General features: G+C 43.1%; 1 protein-coding gene across 19 annotated transcripts in view; it reads left to right on the top strand.

Annotated features, from left to right (window-relative positions):
* Positions 1-3,384: 3,384 nt before the first annotated feature.
* The window catches only part of MTUS2 (microtubule associated scaffold protein 2), a 347,620-nt gene continuing 328,647 nt past the window's right edge, over positions 3,385-22,357 (top strand). Inside the window, exons 1-5 of one of the 19 annotated variants that reach the window (XR_015704929.1) lie at positions 3,385-3,602; positions 5,666-5,736; positions 9,455-9,637; positions 12,804-12,904; positions 13,692-15,623. The gene's annotated coding sequence lies outside the window, so the exon portion shown is untranslated. Of the gene's footprint in view, positions 3,603-5,665; positions 5,737-9,454; positions 15,624-22,357 lie in introns of those variants that run through there. The other 18 variants (XR_015704928.1, XR_015704925.1, XR_015704921.1 and 15 more) reach the window with 18 other exon arrangements.

Here is a 22,357-nt window from a genome sequence, read left to right as displayed (position 1 = left end):
AGTAACTGAGTTTGAGTTTGGGCTTGGGTTGGCAGAGCCACGTGGCTCCAGCAAAGTCGTGGCCTCGCCAATGCTGGAGGCAAGGCTGCAGTGTGAGCTGGGCACCTCTAAGCACCTGATTATCTTTGTCCAACAGTTTGAAGCCTTCTCATGAGTATCTTCTAGTGCCGACAGGTGCCTCTCACATATGCCTCTCACGCAGGTGCACTGGAACAGGCTTGGCCCTCCCTTGTTCCCAGTCCCGCCCTGCAAACGGAGCTAAAAGCAATAGATGTGATTGAACCTCTAAGATCAGATTTAGCCAGGTGATGCTTATCCTTCAAAGCCAAGCATTTCCAAATAACAGAATACACGGCAAACTGGCCTCCTCTCTCCCCTATCACCAATATTCACGTTGGCCCCAATTTGAGTGACACGCCAGTGAACAGACTTCACGACAGTCACAGGCGTGTGGTGGCTGCAGCTTTGCAGTTTGTATTGTTTGTTTACTGATGCCCTCAGTGTGTGAAGAATTGAAGGAGCGCGTGTATTCATTGTAGAGGTCAGGCTTTCAGGGAGCACTTGCTAAGCTTCCAATCAAAAAATCTTAAAAACCAAACAGATTACTGATCTTTGAAGGTATGTTGCTTGTGTGTCAGGGCATGGAAAAAAGAAGACATGTAATGAAGTTCAAAGTTCAGAACATTAGGAGACTTCTGAGAGATCCCACCAGCACTGGTCAAAGGGCAAAGACATCATGTTACCTTCAGTGATAGAAATCTTCAAACAACGCCTCCTGCACTTCAAGGAATTATGCATGACTTACATGGCAAGATCTTGGCAGTCAATGATTGCTACGATTGCATTCTCAGACAACTTTATTGCTGAAAAAAAAGTGCAATTTTTTATTTTTTATATATATATGTACACAAATCATTAATACTATAAACATTTTTCTAGCAAATTGTTTTGATGAAGATGAAGTTGGAGACATTTTGGAGATCTGTATAGTCACATTTCTTTGCCGAAAAGATTAGTAGTGCTTTAATAAATAGTATTCCCATGTAAAATGTGATTTTAATTGCCTTCTGAGAAGTTAAGTACTTTACTTTTTAAAATTGAGGTGACTTTAATTTTCCACGTCACCAATCTACTGATATCATGGAGAACCTTAGCCCTCTACAAGTCATTTGTGGATTACAGAGTGACATTAAGAATTACTGTTATCTACTTATATTCAACTCATGTTTTCAAGGCTGTCAATTAAAAAAAGAAAACTAAAGAGGGAAGAGCGAAGCACACTTTCTGCAGAGTCGATTTGATACAAAATGCAGTTCTGCAGAAACCTTGCGTACTCTGCACCTTGCCCACGAGCATGGCAAGCAGAGATACACGGAGGAAGTTCTCCAAATAGTACTGGTGGGGGAAAGGAGAAGAGAATAAGCGGTGCAATTCTGCAGAGGCATGCCGGGGTTGTGTAACTGTTTGTTTTGTTTTCACTGTAACTGAGTTGGTTGCTGAAGCTTGAATGCAAGCTCTGGCAACAGAGAGAAGTAATGAAGATTTAAATACGAGACTGAAAGAAAACGTGATAAGGAAAATTTGTGCAACAAATCCAACCACAATTTTGAAGTATCTCTCTTTTGTAAAAACAGACGAGGAAAGACTGTTATCGTCATCCAACCCTGAGAAAACCTGTGCAGGGTTCATATCACTAATTTTGATTCAGTGCAGACCATCACTGATTTTCAGGGCCTAAAATGGCATCTCTGATCTTTGACTATTTACACAGCTAAAGGCGTCTGCCCCAGCATGTGGTTGCTGACTTGCAGCCCACATAGTGCAGAGAGGCTCACACCTTCACCGCTCGCTCCTCTGACTGGCTCCATCCGCACTGTGTAGCGTTTGCTCTGAGTCTCCTCTGGCCCCATGGGGTAACTGAAAGCCACAGATAATCATAAATAATAACATTTTTGTCTTTTTGCGATCCAGAATATCTGAAACAATGTGACTGAGTTCATCTGGTGTGGAAGAAGGTGCTTGAAAGGTATGGGCAAGGATATCCCACCAACCCAGTATTGCTGAAAATGGGGTGTTGTTCTGAACACCTCTGTCACAGCACGAGCACTACCGCTGACTGTAGTTTCCATACCATATGGTACTTATTACTGTTCTTAAGTGCTGTGTTGAAAATTTGTGCTTGTTTGAGTCTCCAGACATGTGTAAGGCATCAGCATATATTTATTTTCTCTGAATTAGATAATCTTAACAGAACCAACGTTCTTGCTGGGCTCTCATCATGCACACCACTTAACAGCAGCCATTTCCAAATGATGTGGTTTATTCAATATTTTTGCTTTTCAGTGTTTCCCTCTCATACTCATGTATTTGCAAGTCCTCAGTGCTCATCTCTGATTATTTCATATCTCAGATTTAGATATTTCCATTGAACGCCCTTCACCCTGGTGGCTTTCCTGTTTAGATGACGTGGTGGAAGAGAATTTTGCAACTCCCTTCACGCTGGGTTCAGGTGCTGTGTATGCGGACAGCGGACTCCGGTTTCATCCGGTCCAAAACAAAGCTACAAGGAGCTACTAGACTTGCCGTGGCTGGCTTTCTTGAGGATTTGAAATTTATTTTATGCAGCTGCTTGCTTTTGTTTGTGGCTTTTTTAAATTTTTTTTTTCTTCCTGTTCTGCTTTCAAGTACATTTATGTATTGGACATATGATAGTCCTTCACTGTAGATAGGTGATGTAAGTTGTGTGAGTCTGACAGCATTGCTTAACACAGAATTTCTACTGAGCCATTTTACAGCTCCAATTTAGCACCTTAGTCTTCCTTTGCAAAACTGCTTTGAAAAATTACTAATGGTGATGCTGTCCTGCCTGCCACTCTCTGTCCCCTCCCTGCGAAGCTGTTTATTGGGTGGGGATGATCAGCAGTGGGACGGAGATATTCCTAGTTACCATGACTCAGCAAAGGGCTTCTCTCTTTGGTCTGTATTCCACTTCACCCATTTGCAGAAGTGGACAAAGGCATAGAAGAATCTTTTAATCTGGAACAGTGGGTTTCTTTCCCTTTTTTTTTTTTTTTTAATTAATGTAAACAATTCCTTAAGTTGAGAAATGAGGAACTGAAAGTAAGCAGCTGAGGCAGGGCTGGAGTGGCTGCATCTGAGTCACATGCTCTTCTGTTGCAGGAGGCTGTTAAATTTTATCTACTCTTAAAATTTTGCTAAGGCAAAGTGCTTTTCCAGTTTACTAAAGAAAAGTGCTTTTCATTTCTAGTAAAGCCGGTGGGACTGGCCAGCTGCATTCCCTTTTCAGAGATAAGGACTTATCATCTGCCGTCACCCTCAAGAGAGGCAGCAGCATTTTGGGTAGCTTCACCAAGACCAGTAAGCAGAACGCAGTGTGTTCAGGATACAAGTATTTAGCTGAGTACCATCAGGAGGGCTTCCTGGTGGTGACAGATGACAAGTTGTTTTGGTCTTTCAAAGCCAGTAGGAGATTTGCTGCTGTTCTTCCAGGGGACCGTGCATCAGGCCTGAGGCTGAGCAGCCCTGCAAGGACTCAGAGACAAGCGAGGAAGGCTCCGTCGCTTGGAGGCATTTGAATTAGGGTGAGTGAGACCATGCCAGTACCCCAAGCTGGCTTGGATTCTCAGGGGAAAAAACAACTGGTGTCTCAGAGGGAACCTGTGAAAGGTTTCAGTGGAAGCAGGACTCCACCCTAACTTGCTTTGGTTTAGGTGCTAATGACATTTTTCCTCACCAACTGATCACCAAAACTGTTCTTGACATGCAAAGCAGTGGGGGACACAATTATCAGTCCTCATTCCTATCCATCAGAAAATACCAAAATACAACATTTCCCTCAATTTTCCAAACATCTGTCAAGATCTGTTCAGAAAGATCTGCAAAGTGGTGTTCAGTGTGCCCTGTTACTTCTTTAACCAAAATATCTCCTTCCTCAGCACGATTCTGCTGTGGTTTTGTGCTCATAAACATTTCTTGGTTTTTACCCCAATTACACTGGTTTTTTTTTTTAAATAGTTGTGGGGACAGTAGGTTTCCCGATGGTCTCCTAGGTATCATTGAACAGCAGCAGGAAATTCCCTGGGTTCTTCAGATTATCACAATACCTGAAGCAGATTTGTCGTGTACTGTTTTCAGACAAGTTCCTTGCAAGATTTCTTATACAGGAAGAAGGGGTAATATTGTTGAGAATAATATGGCACTTGAATCCAGCTTTAGGCATCGTAATAAGTGAATTTCTTTTAGAATAGTGCTGAATGCTATTTACTGCTCCCACAGGGAAAGTAAATACTAGAGCAGCTCCATTCCTTTGGAAATTGGGCCACTTATAAAGGAGAGGCATTCAGTTTATCCAATTTAATGGTAAGCGTGTAGCTTCAGTTTAAGCACCTTAAACAGATCCTTTGGGAACCTATTTAACCTGACAACCTAACCATGACAGATGCAGTTCCTGATTCAAAAAGTTGCTGAACCGCTGATTCCTGGAAGCAGGGAATGTATACTGAGAACAGTCAGCACATTTGCTTGTTCTGTATCCTGGTTCCTGAGCATCTGTTACTTGCCACTGTCAGAGAGGGGAATTTGAACTAGATGGGCTTTTGTCTACTCAATATGGCTATACTTGTTTTAGTAGGACTTCAGTGCTGATAGAAGAACAGAGGTAGCATTTTGAGAAGATTTCACAAAAACTGGGAGCATAACATGGGATGTATGAGGCAAAGGCTGTATGAATTAATGAAGAGGAGAAGATACTCAAATAAGGTTGCATGAAGATGCTTACTTTGGGTTGTAACGTGCACAGTTGCTTACAGGAGTGGTGCCCTGAATTGTTCAGCTGTATAAACGTGTTATCAGGCTGCTGTAGTATCTAACCAGCCTCAGTTTGGCTGTGCAACCCACTCTTTCCCTTTCACACAGCCCAAGCTTTGTGTCAGAATTTCTTTCTCAATGACAGGAGTGTGCCTGGCTTGGATCTGTCATGGGGCAGGGTGACCAAGTAGGTCGCTATATTGTAGCACACAGCTAAGGTAGGCGATAGCTCAGATGGGAAATTTCTCCTTTAAGGTGCATCACCTCCTGCTCAGTAAACCATCTTGTTATTTCATACCCTTTCTTTTTATTTCATTCTAGGGGCTATTTTTATTTTCACAAACAAGACACATGCTCTTACCCATCTCCAGGGAGTGAAAAGTGATGATACCAGAGGTGCCAGTTGCCTCTGGAAAAGGCCAGAAGGCCTGTGCAGTTCAGTGGTTTGGCTGTAAGCTTGCTAGCATGAGCGGCCATGAAGGGCCACCAAGCCTCCTATCCTTGATTGAGGCCAACAGCAGATGTAGGGAAGGATGCAAACATGGGACCAGCGTAACTGGTAACCTCTCTCAGCCTCCAGCAGTTTGCATCTGAGGGCTATGAAACAGATGTGATTTTAGGCACAGTTGCAGATGGTTGTCAACTCACAGGATGAGGCTTTCAGGCTGGTGTAGGATATGAATGGGAAATCTTCCATTATATATGTATAAACTTGGCAACTGTTAAAATTGTTTGGGGAATTTGTTGCAATAAAGTACAACAGTGCATTATCTGAATTGGTCTAGAGCTATATTCTTCTTTTCCTTTTTTTCGATTTTTTTTTTTTCCTTTTTTTCAGATGGCTGGCAAGAAGTTGCATGACATTGCAGAAAATCCCGGAGAAACTTTTAGTTCTCCACATGGGCCTGGGTATGTTGTTTTTTTCTATGAGAAGGTACAAGTATTTTCCAGGTTGCTTTGCAAGTGACTTTCTGAACTTAATCAGAACTTGCTGAACGTTAAGCTTGCCTTGATGTGAGCAGCAAGTTTTGCCTTCTGTGTATTTTTAAAATGAGGTTTGTGGTGGGGAAACTGAAAACCAGTTATCAAGTGGTTTTGCAAAACAGAGTTGACAGTGACAGCGTGCCTTACAGACACCAAACCTCCTGTTCGTAACTGTTCTGTCTGCTCCCCCTGACTGTTTTTGCACAGCATGCCCGTGGCTGGTAAAGCACTTAAGGACTTGATTGCAAAATTAATTTGGCAAACAGAAAAAAGGCTCTTGAAGGTCTTTGTTGCTTTTCTTTCCTTCCAGTTGGCTGTTCTCTGCTGCTTACTTTCTCATTCTTGTTGACTATGTTGTGATGGTTTTCTTCCTTGCCACTCTAAGCTCCCTCCTACCCCATGCCTTCCTTTGGTGCATCTTCTGCCCAGCTTCCTACGTCCCTTCTACTCTGAGCACTTCTTTTTGGCTGAGGCCTCGTGGTGACTTTAGCTTCACTTTTGTTTTTCACTGGTTTCACTTTCTGCCTGTCCTGCTCCATCTGCACACATTTCAACATTGGCAATTCAGTCTCTGTGTTGAAGTGGTTATACTTTTTCTTTTTAAACTTGAATAAACTCCTGTAATTCTATGTTGAGAAAAACTCCTTTACAAGAATGGCATTTTGAGCCCAAACTTGTACGTGTTCACCAGGACAATGCAGGAAAAGTTCCTCTTTCAAAACTGAACATTTCTGTTATTTTTAAAACAAAAAGGTGTTAGTGAAGACGTTACTAAATGTCTTCAGTGGTTCAAAGAGAATCATGAAATCGATTTACAATCTCACATACTGTATTCAAGTGTAAATAATGTTCACCTCAGAAAAAGCCAGCCATGTGAGACAGCAAGTACTTGAAATATCCTCTTTTTCCCCCTCTTCTCTTGTTTTAAGACTTTCTGAGGATTGGACTATCACATCACTAGATACAGTACTGTTGTTTTATAAAAAACCTGAAAATGCTTTAAGAGATAAATGGAGACACACTCATTCAGAAATATCACAGCTTGAAGTTTGTCTTTTCTATTGCGTATTTCCTGACTGGCTTTTGTTTAGTCTTTAAAAGGTTGTATAAGAATTGCCAGAGAGCCCCCTGTTTTTTGCCCGGCCCTGTGTTTCTCAAGGGCCAAACGCTCCTCTGGGGCTCCAGGAGAGCTCTGCCTTTGCAGGAGGTACCAACCTTGCTCACATCTACAACCCATGTGTAAGCTTGGGTTAGTGTGAGGTTGACAGGGTGTTGTGTTTCTTTGGCCTGACTTTTCGGCACGTTCAAAAGATATCAACAATGAATATAATTATTTATAAGATCTTTATTGATTTACTATGCAAATCAAGGAGAGATTAAGTTACGATATCTCATCTCTCATGCTCAGCTGTTTCTCTTTAATGTATAATCAGGAGTAACGTTTCTGACTGGCACTGTTATTGTCGTAAGGCCTTGGGTTAATAAAACAGGAAATCCAATTTTAGCGTGCCTCATCCCGTATCCAAACCACTAATGCTACTTTACACTGATAAGATTTATTGCCCATCAGATACTGTCTGACCAAACCACTGCAATGCTTTGCCTACATGACAGCCACAGGCTATCTTCCTTTACTGTGTAAAGCCAGTAGGAAAACGTGAATCTAAGAAAACCCTATTCTGAGTTAACTTGACTTAAGTGTAATTATAATGCCTACAGCATTATATCTGGAACAAGTTTGTCCTGTGCTGTGATCTGGCAGTCCATAACTCAGGGACTAGCAGCGGCAGAGCCATGAAGCTGAGCTCAAGGTGACCCAGCCCGCACGCGCTGCCTCCCCTCTCCAGGACTCCTGGAGCAGGGATCCAGCTCACAGCAATGAGCTGTTGCCATCATGATTCCCCCTCCACAGCTCATGAGGAACCAAAAGCACAGTTGGCTGCGCACAGAGAGGCACCTCTACTGCTTTCCCGTGTGAATAAGACCCACAGCTTTTTGCTGTCTGTGCTAAACTGAGCCAGGTCTCAGTTTTCCTTGCTCTTTGACTGGTTGCTCCTGCTATCACTTGCCCTTTGCAATTGTTTTTCTGGCCACCCAGTAAACTGAAATAAGAATTCAACTCAGTTAGAGACTACTTTTTTTCATGGTGTGACAGCAAGCGACAGATTTGTGGTTAAAGATACGGGAACTGTTCATTAAGCTGTACCTTTGGTGGCTGTTACACCGAGGTCCTCTCTGGAAGTTGTTCCTTATTGCTGTAAGCAAATTCAACTCATGTTTGCAGGAGTCCTGACATGATTGCTATTGCAATGTTGTTTGCACTTGTCATTTCTTTGGGTCCTGATTGAAGCACAGGTAATGCACTATATATGCTGCTTGTCAAAGCTGGACGAAGAGTGGTGAAAGGTGGTTGAGGTGGGGCTGAATTCGTTTCTGGAGGTTCCCCTCTCTCTTCTTTCCATATTGTTACCTGGGCATGCGGTGTAGACTGGATGCCTCAATTCAAGATGGTTGAGGTGAGGTGAGATTAACTTCATCTTCATACTTGGTCTGCCCAGAAAGGCTCTGGGGAGAAAACAGTACACGCGTGTTTATAATGTTACAATCAAGGTCCAGCCTGAAATCTTTGAAATATTTTTATTTACTGTGAGAAACAGAATATTCTGTTGCCATGTCACAGCCTCCTAAAGCTCATGGGGACACCATAAAGAAAAGGGGGCATTTGGACCTGGTACATATAAATCACATTTGTTAATGCATGCCCATTAGGCCAACACTATTAATTGCAGCTGTAATCAGCACATGAGTATTCTGCACTTTCTGAAGAAAATTTGGTACCAGTATTTTAACTACTTTGAACTACATTTCATTCTTCATTCTTAGTAAGATTGGTATTATTTACCTGTCTTTGAAAAGCTGCTAAAATGAATGTAGCCTCAAGCCTACTTTAATTGAGAGGAGCAAAATACACTTTTTTAATAAGTAAACATCCTGAAATTACTGATTAAAGACTGATTTAATTTTCCATCCTAGTGCAATTCTTCAGCCTAAGTCCAATACAATTTCACAGCTCATTCATGCTGAGCTCAGCATAAAATATTTTATAGTTTTTTTGTGAAAACACCTTGGACTCTTACAAACCCATTATACTAATTACCTTTTTAATGAGCACAACTGAAGGAAATGGGTGTACTTACAGGGTCTGGGGAACACTGTATGAAAGAGAGAATAATACTATTCTCAGCATTTCAAGAGTGGATTTTGTTTCTAAGCTAGTAGAAAGTTCATCCCAATTTCAGAATCACATCGTGTGAAATCCTATAGTAAATGGTGGAAATTTGTAACAAAAATTGAAAATTAAAGAATCACACTCTCTACCATACAGGAAAACAAAGTTCCAAAAAGTCTTGTTTGATTACATCCATTTCAGTGGCCAGATTTGTTGAAAGAAGCGGGTTTTAAGAGTATGTGGGGAGGGTCAGAACACCGAAGACAACTCCAGCAAAGTGAAGGGGAAGCCTTGGAGACAGAGGTTCCTCTGCTGCTGTTTCTTTCAAGCTACATGCTCTAAGTTACTGGTGGGGTATTCCAGGGACACAAAGCAAGGCCACATGCACTTTGTTGATTCTTGTTTTGTTGAAAGGTTGCAATGGGCTCTAACCACAGTGAAAAACCATTCTTCCATGGGAAAAACAGAAGGAAGGCACAGCCCCAGTGTCACCGCTTGCCAACCGCAGGGGCTAGACTAGTGGAACCCCATGCAGGTGGGCAAAAGCCCACAGTCCTGGGGAGACCTGCCCTCCCGGCATCTCTGCTCACCGACAAGGTAGGTGCTGATCCTATTTGCTTCTGTAGCTGAGTCCTGCCTGGCAGGGGTCTAGCGAAGGAAATCTGATTTTGGTAAGAAGCAGCTCACCAGTAAAGCGTGGCCCAGAGCCAGGGAATAAATTGGGGCAGAAGAGGAGAGGGGATGATAGTGCAGCAGCTCACCTGCTGCTCTGCTATGGTCCTGTACGGTGAAGCAAGCTGAATTCATATAGAAGATACTGCATGAAAATAAATGAATGAATGAATGAATACAAACCAAGAGTGGATGCACATGGATGGGGACAAGAAATGGGCTATCTTGAAAATGGAGCTTGTGGGGTGTCACTTATACATTTCATCTCTTAAGGATGAACAAGTCTTTCTCCAGTCCCTAACAGAGAAGGTAGCAGCTGGAAGGAGAGGCAGCACCAGCTGCCAGATCATGTTTGGAGGGGAAGCAGGGAGGAAGTTTTCCTCTCCTCTCCTCTCCTCTCCTCTCCTCTCCTCTCCTCTCCTCTCCTCTCCTCTCCTCTCCTCTCCTCTCCTCTCCTCTCCTCTCCTCTCCTCTCCTCTCCTCTCCTCTCCTCTCCTCTCCTCTCCTCTCCTCTCCTCTCCTCTCCTCTCCTCTCCTCTCCTCTCCTCTCCTCTCCTCACCAAAAATGATGTCCTTTTATTAAACCTTATAGCAATACTATAAAATAATTCTTAAATTTTAATTGTTCCGCCTTTTTATGGGACATTAAAGATTCAGTCTGCTGAAAAACACTGGCTGTAAACTACCTCATTTACCTAAATGTTATGTGAAGATTTCTTTCAGAAAAAAAAAATGCTGTAAGACATATTTTGCCTAATATTTGAGTACCACTTCGTATTTGTAATTAGGAGTTTAAAGCACATATATGCCACTTACTAACAGTTTAGGGGGGGCAAGAGGGAGATAGTCACTTGCTGTGGAAGTCAAATTTTTCTCTCCCCAGTTAAAGCAGGTATAAGAACAGTAAAGCAAAGAAAATCATGTTGAAATTAGAGCATTTCACACCACGGCCCCACTCACCTTGTTAGCACAGGCACAGAGCACCAGGTACTGAGCCGGGGTTACCACTCCTGCTTCTGCAGCAGCTAAACCCCAGCTATCCCCTAACATCTCCAGGCAGCAAAAAACCCACATCAAACCTCTACTGAATGATGAAAAATCACCAGGCTGTTGAATAGTAATATTATTTTTGAGCAACATATGGGAAAAAATTGTTAAAATGCAATGAAAACTCTCTTCAAAGATGAATTTGCAATGGAAAAAAATGTGAGCAAGGTGGGATTTGTAGTTGTATTGGTTTTATGCCAGAAAAAGACTGATATTTCATGGCTGTGACCACTAATACCTGTGCAACAACCGTATCATCAGTGCACATAATGGAAGGAATGCAATGGATGTAGATTAGGACACAAGTATAGCTATTACAATAAGTAAATGTCTTCTGTAGTGATAAATGAATTTAGGAAGACAAAGTGAGTGGCTGTTTGCTTGTTGATGATATATTATGCATTCCCCTTCAATAATGGACGTGCTGTAGAAATATAAGCTCTCAACAGGATGATGAGGTTGCAGGTAGGAAATGATTGCAGGTACTTCAGAAAGGTGAAAAGTAACGGATGCTTTAACGTCCCTCGGGAACACATCTGATGGATGCAGCTGCAGTATTGTCGTATTAATGGCTTCAGTTTCCTCATCGCTGACTCTTATGAGATGGTATCAGTTAGATGGTCCTCTGTATTTTAAGAAGTCATGAGAAAATAAGCTGTCATCCTCAGAGTGTTGTGACACTGCTGGCATTATCAGAGCAAGCCTGTCTCAGTGTCTGAGTCCCCCAGGTAGACAGCAAATCTGAAATCAAGGTAATAATTACTCCCCAAAGCTCTTTTTTTCCTGAACACCAACAATTCCTTCTGCTAGCAGAAACTGACAGACAATCTTTATTTTCTGATTGTATTTTGAATTTCTCATTTCCCAAAATACTGACTATAGATTTTTTTCCCTGCTGATGAAAATGTGTACAATGTTGCACGTGATCAAATTTGCTCCAATTTGCATAAAAGCAATAACAACGCATAGCTTTCAGCCATGACTGCGTTGTACATTTCTGCACAATAAATCTTCCTCTCTGCCACCCTGGTTTTCATGCTGATGAACTTTCCAGAATGCCATGCAACATCACACAACCTGTAAAATGGCTATTAGGGAGCACTGGTTATCGTTTCAGCCATGCCCCATGTGGGACTGGAGTGGTGGTAGCTGGCAATATTTGATTTTGCAGCTACCATAATATCCTATCTTGCCTGTCCCCTTGAGGCTATTATTATTGTCTGGAGTCATCTGCAGGCAGCCTGATACTGCTTGCAAGTAGACAGCTCTGAGAATTTTTTGCCTTTTCATTCTTTGAAGCTTTGTTTGAGAAAGTACTGCTTTTATCCATTTTTTTCCTTAAAGCTGTTGTCAGCTATCATTTGTAGTTCTTTGGTTTGACGGAGAGTGCAAAGGAATGCTCCAGCCTTATCTTCACACAACTTGGACTGCAGTCCTAACAAGCTGGAAGCAATATATTCCCATTAGCATCTCATTGTATCCTCTCCCTTCTGGCTTTCCTGATGCTTAGCCACCAAGGCAGTGGTCCTGTGCAGGATTCCTCACTGGGCTCTGCCTGTCCCTCTGCCCTGACCTTCAGCACTTCTCCTGTGGTAAATGCTATGAAGTGATGCCCAGCTGCTGAGCACCTTAAGCAGGTTGAGATGGGTTGTGCCAAAATGTCTGTGTGCAGGAAGAAGAGTTTCTTCACCTTCTGATCCACACAACTTTTGTGCCCCCTGTGCATCTTCTGGATCTAGCTGCAGTCTCTGCAGTGGGGATGAAGGATACAAAGGTAAGGAAACTCCAGACTCGGCCATGCAGGGCACACGAAACAAGGCACAAAGCCAGCAATAATCATAGTGCTATCAGCATCTAGTCACTGGGTATTAGTTGGCCATCCCTGCCCTACCTCTCCCTGTGATTTACAGGAGCCACTGGCCTGTGCTCTTCTGTTGTAGGTGTACCAGTGAACATATTCAGCAGCTCTCTGGGTACAGCCATATGTACAGCTCACTAATGCCCCTAACAATTTGCTTCCCAAAAAATCCCTATCAGCTTTCAGAAAGAAAAATCTAGGTACAAATCAAAGCTGGCATCACTGGATCATCTGAGATCTGCTGTCATCTTTTCCAAACTTTTGCTGTTTAATAGTGGGGAAAACAGGTAGGCTAATACTTTATATTTGAATTTTAATATTCAGTTATATTTATATCTACTGTTTTCTGTTGTGGATGCCTGAAGTCAGATACATCTGAAAGTGGCTGATATGTATAGATCCCTTTGATTTGACAGTTGGTGTCTATCAATGCTGGGAATCTACAGGGTCTTATAATTTTTAGCACAGATGTCAGAAATTGCTTTAGATCACATCCTTTCTATTTCAGGATTTCCCCATGAATAATATGAACGTGATGATATTCTTCTGGTACAAGGAATATAATGCAGGTTCAATGGGGCCAAATGGTGTTTTAGGTTAAGAACATTAAACTGCCACCAAAACTGCTGGAGAATCATGCAAGAGGATGATTACCTTCAGTTCTTGTCAATTGACGGGAGATGTTTAGCTGTCAAGTCATAAAGAGCAAAGTATAGTCTCATCATTGTAGTATTCTATGATTTCCTCTATAACTGATATAGATAATAATTTTCCCTGCTTTACGATATCTGTTTTATGAGTAATTGTTTTATTTCTGCCTACCAAGTCACTTACTGTGGGTTTTACCTTCTTGTATGGTGTGGATTGCAGCCGCAGTCTAAAAGTTTCCTTTTAAAGGAAACTATTATGTCCCAATCTGCTTTTTTGGCTTTATATCATTTATAGACAAAATGAACAGGATCAAACTACGGCTTGAAGAATCATGGCATTTTTAGCTAAGGAAATGTTCTTGATGAAAACCCAGATTTTATTAGTGATACTACAATTAAATAAGCCATTATCAACTTCCTACAGATCTTCTAAGAGCAGCTCTCTTTCATTCTGGAGCCCAAATTACGGAAGCAATCTTCATAAAGGCCACTTCCCCAGCTATAGTGCCTGCTGTGATATGATTCATGCCTTTTGTCTTCTGCTTGGAATTTGGGGATGTTTATGAAGGAGTGTTATAAATACTGCATTTAATTCCTCTTTTCACAAGATGCTTTATTCACAAGGTAAAAAAAAAAAACAAAACAGAAAATTGCATCACATATGTACGTCATATAATTTCCATTGCCTTTGCCATCTGGCACTATTCTTGTCGCCTCCTTCATACATACTGAAAGGATGAGAGACCAGTGTCAGGCAGACACTCTGGAGCACACGTTTCAGTACTTCAGCTGGTAATTTAATGGTACACAGGCACGTTCGTTACAATGAATCTGTGTAAATGTGTGTATGAAGGCTGGAGGCAGAATAATACATGCTCAGGACCAGAAGGAGAAGTGATGCATAAGAATCTCGCTTTCCACACCGTGCATTACTAGTGATCTTACAAAAAATTGTGAAGGTGAACAGTATAAGTGCCTCAGCTCTTTTTAAACTGTTCAGATTTTAATTTTCAATGGGGAAACAGCAGTATCATCTGTACTTGGAAAGTACTTGGCTGTTGATTTACCCTAAACTGTTGTCTAAAAACATGGGGCAGATCTTTTTGGCATGGCGACTTCTTTGGGACAATAAACACTGTAGTATGTCAGTACACTGCTAATTACAGTAGGATCCTTTCTCAAAAAAAGAGAGTTTGCAAAGGCTGAGAAAAAATGGTGGATGATCACTGCAGACCCACTGCTTTCATCGTAAAATCACAGAACTGTTTAGGTTGGAAAAGACCTTTAAGATCATCAAGTCCAACTGTTAACCTAGCACTGCCAAGTCCACCACTAAACCATGTCCCTAAGCACCACATCTACGCGTCTTTTAAATACCTCCAGGGATGGGGACTCAACCACCTCCCTGGGCAGCCCGGTCGAGTGCCTGACTACTCTTTCGGTGAAGAAGTTTTTCCTAATATCCAACCTAAACCTCCCCTGGTGCAACTTGAGGCCATTTCCTCTTGTCCTATCGCTTGTTACTAGGGAGAAGAGACTGACCCCCACCTCGGATGATGGTTGCATTCATATTCAGTCTATTTATGTGAACCATTATGCTAATACATGACAAAATTATTGGTTATGAAATTCAGATGGGCTTCTAGGTCACAAAGCAACTGTAGTTGTGTGACTGGGATAAGGGACGAATTTAGGAGTCAGGGATTTCACATCTGTGCAAAACACTTCTTTGAAAAACTAGAGAAATAATAGGGCCATGGATTCAAGCATAGAGCTGATCCTTTTATAAGGTCTACCTAGTTATAGGTTACACTACTCTCATCTCTTTTCTCTGTCCATCCTAGAGTCAACACTACCCTGACTTCTAGCAGCTACAACAGAGCTGGACATGCAGCAATGGTTGTCAGCAACACATCCAGTGGTTCATGGTCTGTGTTTGCTGCCTTAGCTTCTGCCTCCCCCGACTGGCCTGGGGCTCTACAGCATTGACTTAGAGAGGCAATTCAGCCGTACCAGCCAGCTGTAGCCTAACCGCACCGAGGAGTGCACACGGGTGGCCAGAGACCAGGAGGAGGTGTTTTGGAGACCCACTAACCGTCTCGGCATCACTGAACTGAGCACAACTCAGAATCTCTGTGCAGCGTTTGAAGCAGCACTTGCCTGCTCCCAAGGAGTGAAATTTGTTTAAGCAAGAAAGTTGGAACTGCAGCTCTAGAGCCTGCAGGTAAACAAGTCCCAGCAAACAGCACTATGGATGGAGCATAACACCAAAGCATTTTGTGGTGTTTTTTAGTTTTGTTGCAATTTTTTTATCCTCCAGCTGAATAAAGGATTAGATGGATTATTACACATCCTATTTTGTGGTCTGGCAGTAAGTCATTAAAGTGATTTATTTTTGCAAAGGGTGACTTTTAATCAACCGAGTAAAAATTAACCAAACTGCAAGAAACAAAGCTATAACTTGTGAATTATTCATATCTAATGAGTCAAAGGCTGGATTCTCATCTCGGTAGCTCCATTCTTTGCCCTGAAAGCCCAAAGGAGAACACGAAGCACAGTATGCCTGACTGTGGCTCTGGGGTTCCTCTATCTGACGTGTCAGTCCTGATACACAGGACAAATACTGCAGGAGAAACAAAGGCTGAATAATTCCAGGAAAACAAAATATAACAAATGTGTCACAGTGAGCTGTGTGACCCTGATGTCCTTAAAGCAGCATTTGATATTATCAGCGATAAACGAAAAATTAGTGGAATTAGTTGAACCGCAGGAAATGCTTCCGGAGAGTTCGCCGAGTTCAGCAACTTCGGCTGCAGACTCCCGAGATGAATAACTCCGGATTTTGAGTGCTGCTCTGACAGTGGCTGTGTGGGCATCTCAGGACAGGGTCTGCTACCGTGGTGAGTGAAGCCCTGTCTGACAGCGCAGGGTGTTCCCCACTGATTATCAAGGGAGCGCTGGCAACTGATTTACCTGTTTCTAGAGGGCTGGAGTTGGATTAATTGATTTCCCAACTGTAAACCAAACTTGCCATTCATCAGCACTGATGCGATTAGGAGCAGGAGCAAAGACATTTCCATCCCTGAAGCTGCCAGTCAGTAATAGTTCCCCATGAACTGGATAACATAGTCTATATGCAAAAGCCAATTCCCAACCTCTCTTTATTCTGCAGGTGTTATGAAGCTTGATACACACATTCTTCTTTTCTAAAAGACTTTGAAGCATTAAGAAGCACATCGTTTCAAATAGGGCAGGAAAACTGAAAGCTCTCACTGGTAAAATAAAGACCGTTGAATATAGTCTCTTGCTCTGAATAGCTTTTAAGAGCAATGGTTTCCCTTGATTTATGAAGGGAAAACTGAGAGCGGCTTTCAACGCGGGTGATGCAACACCGCCTCCCACTGCTGCATCCCGCTCCTCTGAAGCCTGGGCCACTGGTGCTTCAGTGGGAAGGGAACAGGGCACAACAGGTGGATGCTGGGACCCGCCTCATTTTTTTCCCCCACTGTTGACTTGACATTCAGACAGATATGTCTAGGTCCTTGTGCTGGGCATAAGTCTAAATGCTGCTGGCAATCTTCAGAGCATGCACTTAAACTGCCATCTCCCTTCGTGGAGAGGGGATTTCAGGGAGAGAAGACATCCAAACTGAAAATCTCCCAGGGACAGTACAGGATGGGGTTTCTTAATTTTTTCTAATCAGAGAACCACTCCATCTCCTGTGAGAGCACATGCATGGACCAGCCTCCACACTGCTGACAACAGTTTTCACATACAAACAAAAAAGTACTAGGCCACACATAGGATATTTGTTTTTCACCTTAAATAGCCATTTTTTTGTATACTTCTGTGCCTAAGAATGCATACATACCTTTTAAAATGTATCTTTGCCATCATTTCACTGACCACACTTTGAGGCTGAGAGGAAGGACCCTGCTGTACCAGCAGCTTGCTGGAAGGGCTTTCCATGCCCTGTAGCAACACAGTGGCTCACTGGAGGAGTTACTTGGTTTTCCAAACTGCAGGCTTTCCTGGCCCCATGGCAGGCTGCCTGCCTCACCGTAGTGGGTGCCAATGTGTAACTGGGTGCCACCACTTCCCAGGACAGCCTTTCCCTCCCCCACAGATCTTCCCGGAGATGGGAAGACACTGAACGTACTTTTGAATCCTGCATTGGCCAGAGTCCATCTAAGCAGGAATTTCTGTTCTCCAGCACTGGTTTGATGGAACAGACTGGGAGATGTCCCACTCTGACATTTCACATCTTTCTTCTGTCCTACCTAGGCTGTAACAAGCAAACCCCAAAATGTTCTGCTAAGTTTCTTAAATTCACAGTTTTTGATATCCAAAGACATCTTGTGTTTAAGATTACTGATCCAGGAGTATTAATATAAGATTGCCTTTCAGCAATTCTCTCCCAGCTGCGTTACACCACGTATCAGGCTCCTGAACCATCCTGGTCGCCAGGTTCTGCTGCAGCGGGGGAGGCACTTCTGCTCTGCTCTCCCAAACCTATCCAGCCGGTTGGCAGCTGGCAGCAGCAGAAGAGGGTTTACAAAGCCTGAACCTGGATTCCCTACTTGTTAATCACTCAGACATGTTTAACTTGTTTTGTAAGATAAAGATTATTTAATTTTTTAAAAAAGAAGCACATAGAGTTACTTTAACTATTTCCTACCTCTCCTATGACAAAAATCAGTCTTCTCTAGTTAAGCAGCTGCATATCAGCCGGCAGCCTTTTCTAGCTGAAAATTGCAGTGCTTTTACATGGTTTAGGTTGGAGTCTGATATTTCAATCCTGGAAGACCATAAAATTTGAGCATATGCCCCCTGACAACCTCCAGTTTTCTTTTCACTTCATAGGTGGGTTTCCAGTGACATGCAAGACTTAATCCCTCGTGCCTGGTCTTTCTTTGATGAGGGTGCCTGTTCCGTTGATCCAGTGGGATGCTATGTTTTTCCTGGCAGTCAGCAACATAACACTCATGAATCAGTTTTGAAACTATCCAGTGTCATCTCAGAGAGACGGTTCAATAACCAAACCGTTGGAAAAAATAAATTTATGACTTGCATTATTTTTTCCACCCTCTTCATAATACATCTATAGAAATTCTGCCTTTTTCTGCCTTCAGTTCTCCCACCGTAAGGGACAGCAAAATGAAACATGCAGCTGATTTATATTTTTAACAGAGCTTGGAAGTGCACAGCTCCAAGTCAGTGCTTTCTTTTGGGGCTGCGGTAGGTTGCATCCAGGAAGCTGAAAAACTCCGTGGTATCTTGCAGTTGTAGGCTCGTGATTCATCCCTGGGCTGCGTGCAAGTGCTGTGGGGAAGCAAGCAGAGGAAATCCTTCCTCCGGTCTCCTCGTACGTGTGGAGCAGCGCACAGCTGGGGTCCACGCCGGCATGCCGCGAGTGCCATGGCCGGCGTGCCTGCCTGCAGACACGGCTGCTGCTTCAGGGAGGGGTGCAGGCATCCCTGCTGTGCTGCAGGTCCTGTGCAGGCTGCGCCTTATATGCAAGAAGAATAGGCACCTTCCATACGTAGAGGAGAGGCTTTCATTTCCTCCAGGCATTCAGGGGCTGGACCCATGCATCCGTGTTTCACAGCACGGCACTTGCTCTGGCAAACCGTGCGAGCCCCCACGTGGCTCCGCATGCTACATATATTGGTGATACATTCCCACAGGGAGACATTATTCCTGGGTGCCAAATAATACTAGCTGGTAATATTGATCTAAGAAAACAACCTGTGGAATATCTAGCCACCTGCAACAACATGCATCCTTCCTACTCTACTGCAAAAAGTTAGCACCGTTTTGCAGCAGACTGCCATGCCCCAGGATGCAGGGGGTTATAGCAAACCCAAAGGCTGCCACAGGGTTTGCATAAACGCTTGCAGTCAGAGTGAGCAGATGGGTAACAACCAAAGCTACAGATTTTGCATTTGTGTTTTTTCCCATTCCAAAAATAGAAAAGTCTGTTCAAGGAGCCTTAGTGGTTGATTGTGTTTCATAAAGAGAAGGAAAAAAAAAAGCAGCGAGTGGTTGGTTGGTCAGAACTCGTATGGAAAATGCAAATTGGGTCATAAAGACCTGAAGGGGGAACAGCAGCTACCTCTGGTGTGCCAGATGCTGGAGGCACTTCTAGGCCCTGACCATGGAGCAGCACACTGCTAACTTAGAAAGCCCGTCATCTTTTAACAGCAAAAGGCAAACTCAATTCCATAGCAACCATGTTAGGTCTGATATGCTGGAACGGCAAAGTTCATGATGAGAAAAGAAAAGCTGAGCATGGCTTGGAAACCTGAAAATGCTTCTCCAACTATGGGAATGAGATGAGAACAGATGCCATTAGAATAAGACACAGGATGCTGTGTCACAGGACTGGGAGGGAGACAATCATTTGTGAGGCTATTCCTCTCTGGGATGGGGAATAAAGAAGAAGGAATGATTTTTGTCATCCTCTGGTTTTCATTATTTTCATTTGGCTTCTGATTGTCATTAGTTTAAGTTATAGGTGTATAATAACTATTGTACATCTCTGCTGCATCACGATAAGGCAGATAAGCAGCTACACTAGTGTTGTAACTTAGTAATCTTCAGTTATAGTTGTTATTTTAGTACAGTTCACAGTCATTCCCCGCAATACAAAAGTGGAAAGTTCAACTCCCTCTGAAAAGAGTAGAGTAGGACTGGAAAATGTTCAGAGCAGGATGACAAAAGTGGTCAAAGGAATGAAATTGCTTCCCTACAAGAAATACAAAGTACAGTTATTCTAGCTGGAGAAGAGGTGACAGAGGAGAGATGAAGGCAGCCTCTGAGTGCCGGGGCAATGGAGAACAGGCAATGGTTTTCACCATCTCTTCCAGTGCAAGCACATGAAGGAAACTAGTGGGTAGGAGGTTTCAGGGCAAAACCCAAGGTGGCTCTTCAAACATCAGGTACAGGTTCTGTAGAACCCCTTGCCACAGGAGGTGAAGGGTGACAAAGGTCTCTGAGAGTTTAAAGAGTCACCAGGGAAATCGGTGGAGGGCTGGTGAACACAAACACGGCCCGTGCGGTCCAGGCGGTCCCTGCCCTGCAGGTTGTTACCGGCTGGCAGGAGGCTCTGGGCAGTTTCTCTACAGGCATTTCCTTGCCTTAAACGTTTCTCTAGGTATCTACTTCTGGTCATTGTCAGAAGAGCATAAATGGCATTTGATTGAAGCTGATACAGTTCTCATATTCTTGGACACTTGGCGTACAGGCAGTGACTATTTTTAAAAAAAGACCAGAATTCTCCAGTGGATGCCTTTGTCCTGCCACATTTTCTATCGCCTGTTTCCACCTGGGTTGCAGCTCTGCTGAGCATCCTCACTGTGTACGTGCCTGCTCTCACCTGAACCCCAGTCCGACATGAAGTCCACCCTCCACGGGGGAAAACGCAGGTGCAGAGTGGAAGTAAGCCCCTCCATACCGCCTGCCCCTCGGATGCCAGGGTACCACATGGGTGTAAGGCACATTGCGCTGAATTATGCACCCTCTGGATCTGGTCCAGTATTTGTACCGTTGCCATCAAGAGTGAAAATTGCTTTCTTACAACTTTCTTTTCAAGGCCACACCAGAATTTCCATTTGTTTAGTTCTCCAGCTTAGAGTCTGCCCCATTTTCCTGTACTAAACTCACGTTTAAAATGTATTTAGCCAGCTCACAGGTTTTGCCATAGTCAGTTGCTACAAGGTCATTACACATAGAAATTCTGTAATATTCTACTGGGACCTTGACAACTGTGTTTGGTTTACTTATTTTGTGTTCTTTTGTTTGCCTATCAGCTGTGTTTGGAGAAAAGATGTTTTAATTATACAAAGTGTTTCATCCTTGGCTGCAGTATGTTGAAGCCTGATCCTGCTCACGTTAGCAGAGGAAGGTACGGGGTTGGGAGCCTGTGAAGCTTTTCTGTGTTTTTGTGCCTGTGTTGCCCTCTGCTGACTGGTGACAGTTTGGAAGATCCCAAAGGTCCCTGCAGAGCTGCTGAGGTCCCTGCAGGCACCTCACAGCTCATACAGGGCTGTATTTTTGACCTGGGGTCTCAGTTGTGCTCTTCTTCTATCTACGATTAGCTGTGTAGCCATAGTTATGAATTCCCCAATAACTCAACAAATACAGGACTATCCCCCTGCATTAACGTTTTCACTTTAGCTGACACTTTACTAAAGTTTTGATTCTAATTAGCAAGTACAATTAAATTGACGAGGCTTTAAAACAGGCTCTTTGTCACCTGCGAACAGTGTCTAATGCCTCTCTTCAGCTGGTTTAAGAAAAGCACGATATGACACACGGTATGAAGGGAGGATAGAATTTGACATTAGTTCACAGAAGAGCTAGTTTTCAAGGGCAGGAAAAGGAAATGGCAATTATTTGAAAATAGATGCAAGCCTGTGCAAAGAGAGAAATCCAGCAGGAAATGTGAAGCCAGCAATGATTATGTACTCAGAGCATGAACCACTCCAGACTCATCTTCAGGACTGAAAGAAAACTCTATTACTTGGTAAAAATACACTCTCTCCTGCACTCCCTAAAAAAGCAGTGGTCCTGGACCCTGGTCTTTTCCCAAGAGGTGGCTGAGGAGTGACATTTATTAAAACGTTAACAGAGAGATTTGTGCCAGATGCAGAAAGACAAGTTGCTCTTTGACATGGCAGGTTGTATCTTAAACAGTCTCTCACATAAAATTGCTTTGAATAGCTCTACCAAGATTTCAGCAAACTCTTGTTAATAATGCTCACCTCCTATTTGTTGTCAGCTTTGAGACCTGCAATTGAAAAAGCAGAGCCTAAGCTGGAGGCAGTATTTACTCTATCTACGAGGACTGAATGCAGAAAGCAAAGCGAGATTGAATGATGCTGGTAGACAATGCAACAGCCAGTAACAATCCTGCAGGCACAGATGCCCTAGATCTGACTTGCAATTTCACCCCAGATTATAGTCCTTTTTAAATCATCCAGGCTCAGGACAGGCTGAGCTGAGTATGTAAGACCAGTTTAGCCAGAGAACTAACATCTCAGAAACACTAAAAAAACCCCAGATCCCTGCAGAAACAACTATTAGCTC

The sequence above is a fragment of the Nipponia nippon genome, unplaced genomic scaffold (assembly GCF_047370975.1).
Source record: "Nipponia nippon isolate SJK-2023a ecotype South Korea unplaced genomic scaffold, ASM4737097v1 scaffold_2, whole genome shotgun sequence".
Lineage (NCBI taxonomy): Eukaryota > Metazoa > Chordata > Aves > Pelecaniformes > Threskiornithidae > Nipponia > Nipponia nippon.
The sequence above is the reverse complement of the archived record's forward strand: the minus strand, read 5'-3'. Positions and strand labels throughout refer to the sequence as shown.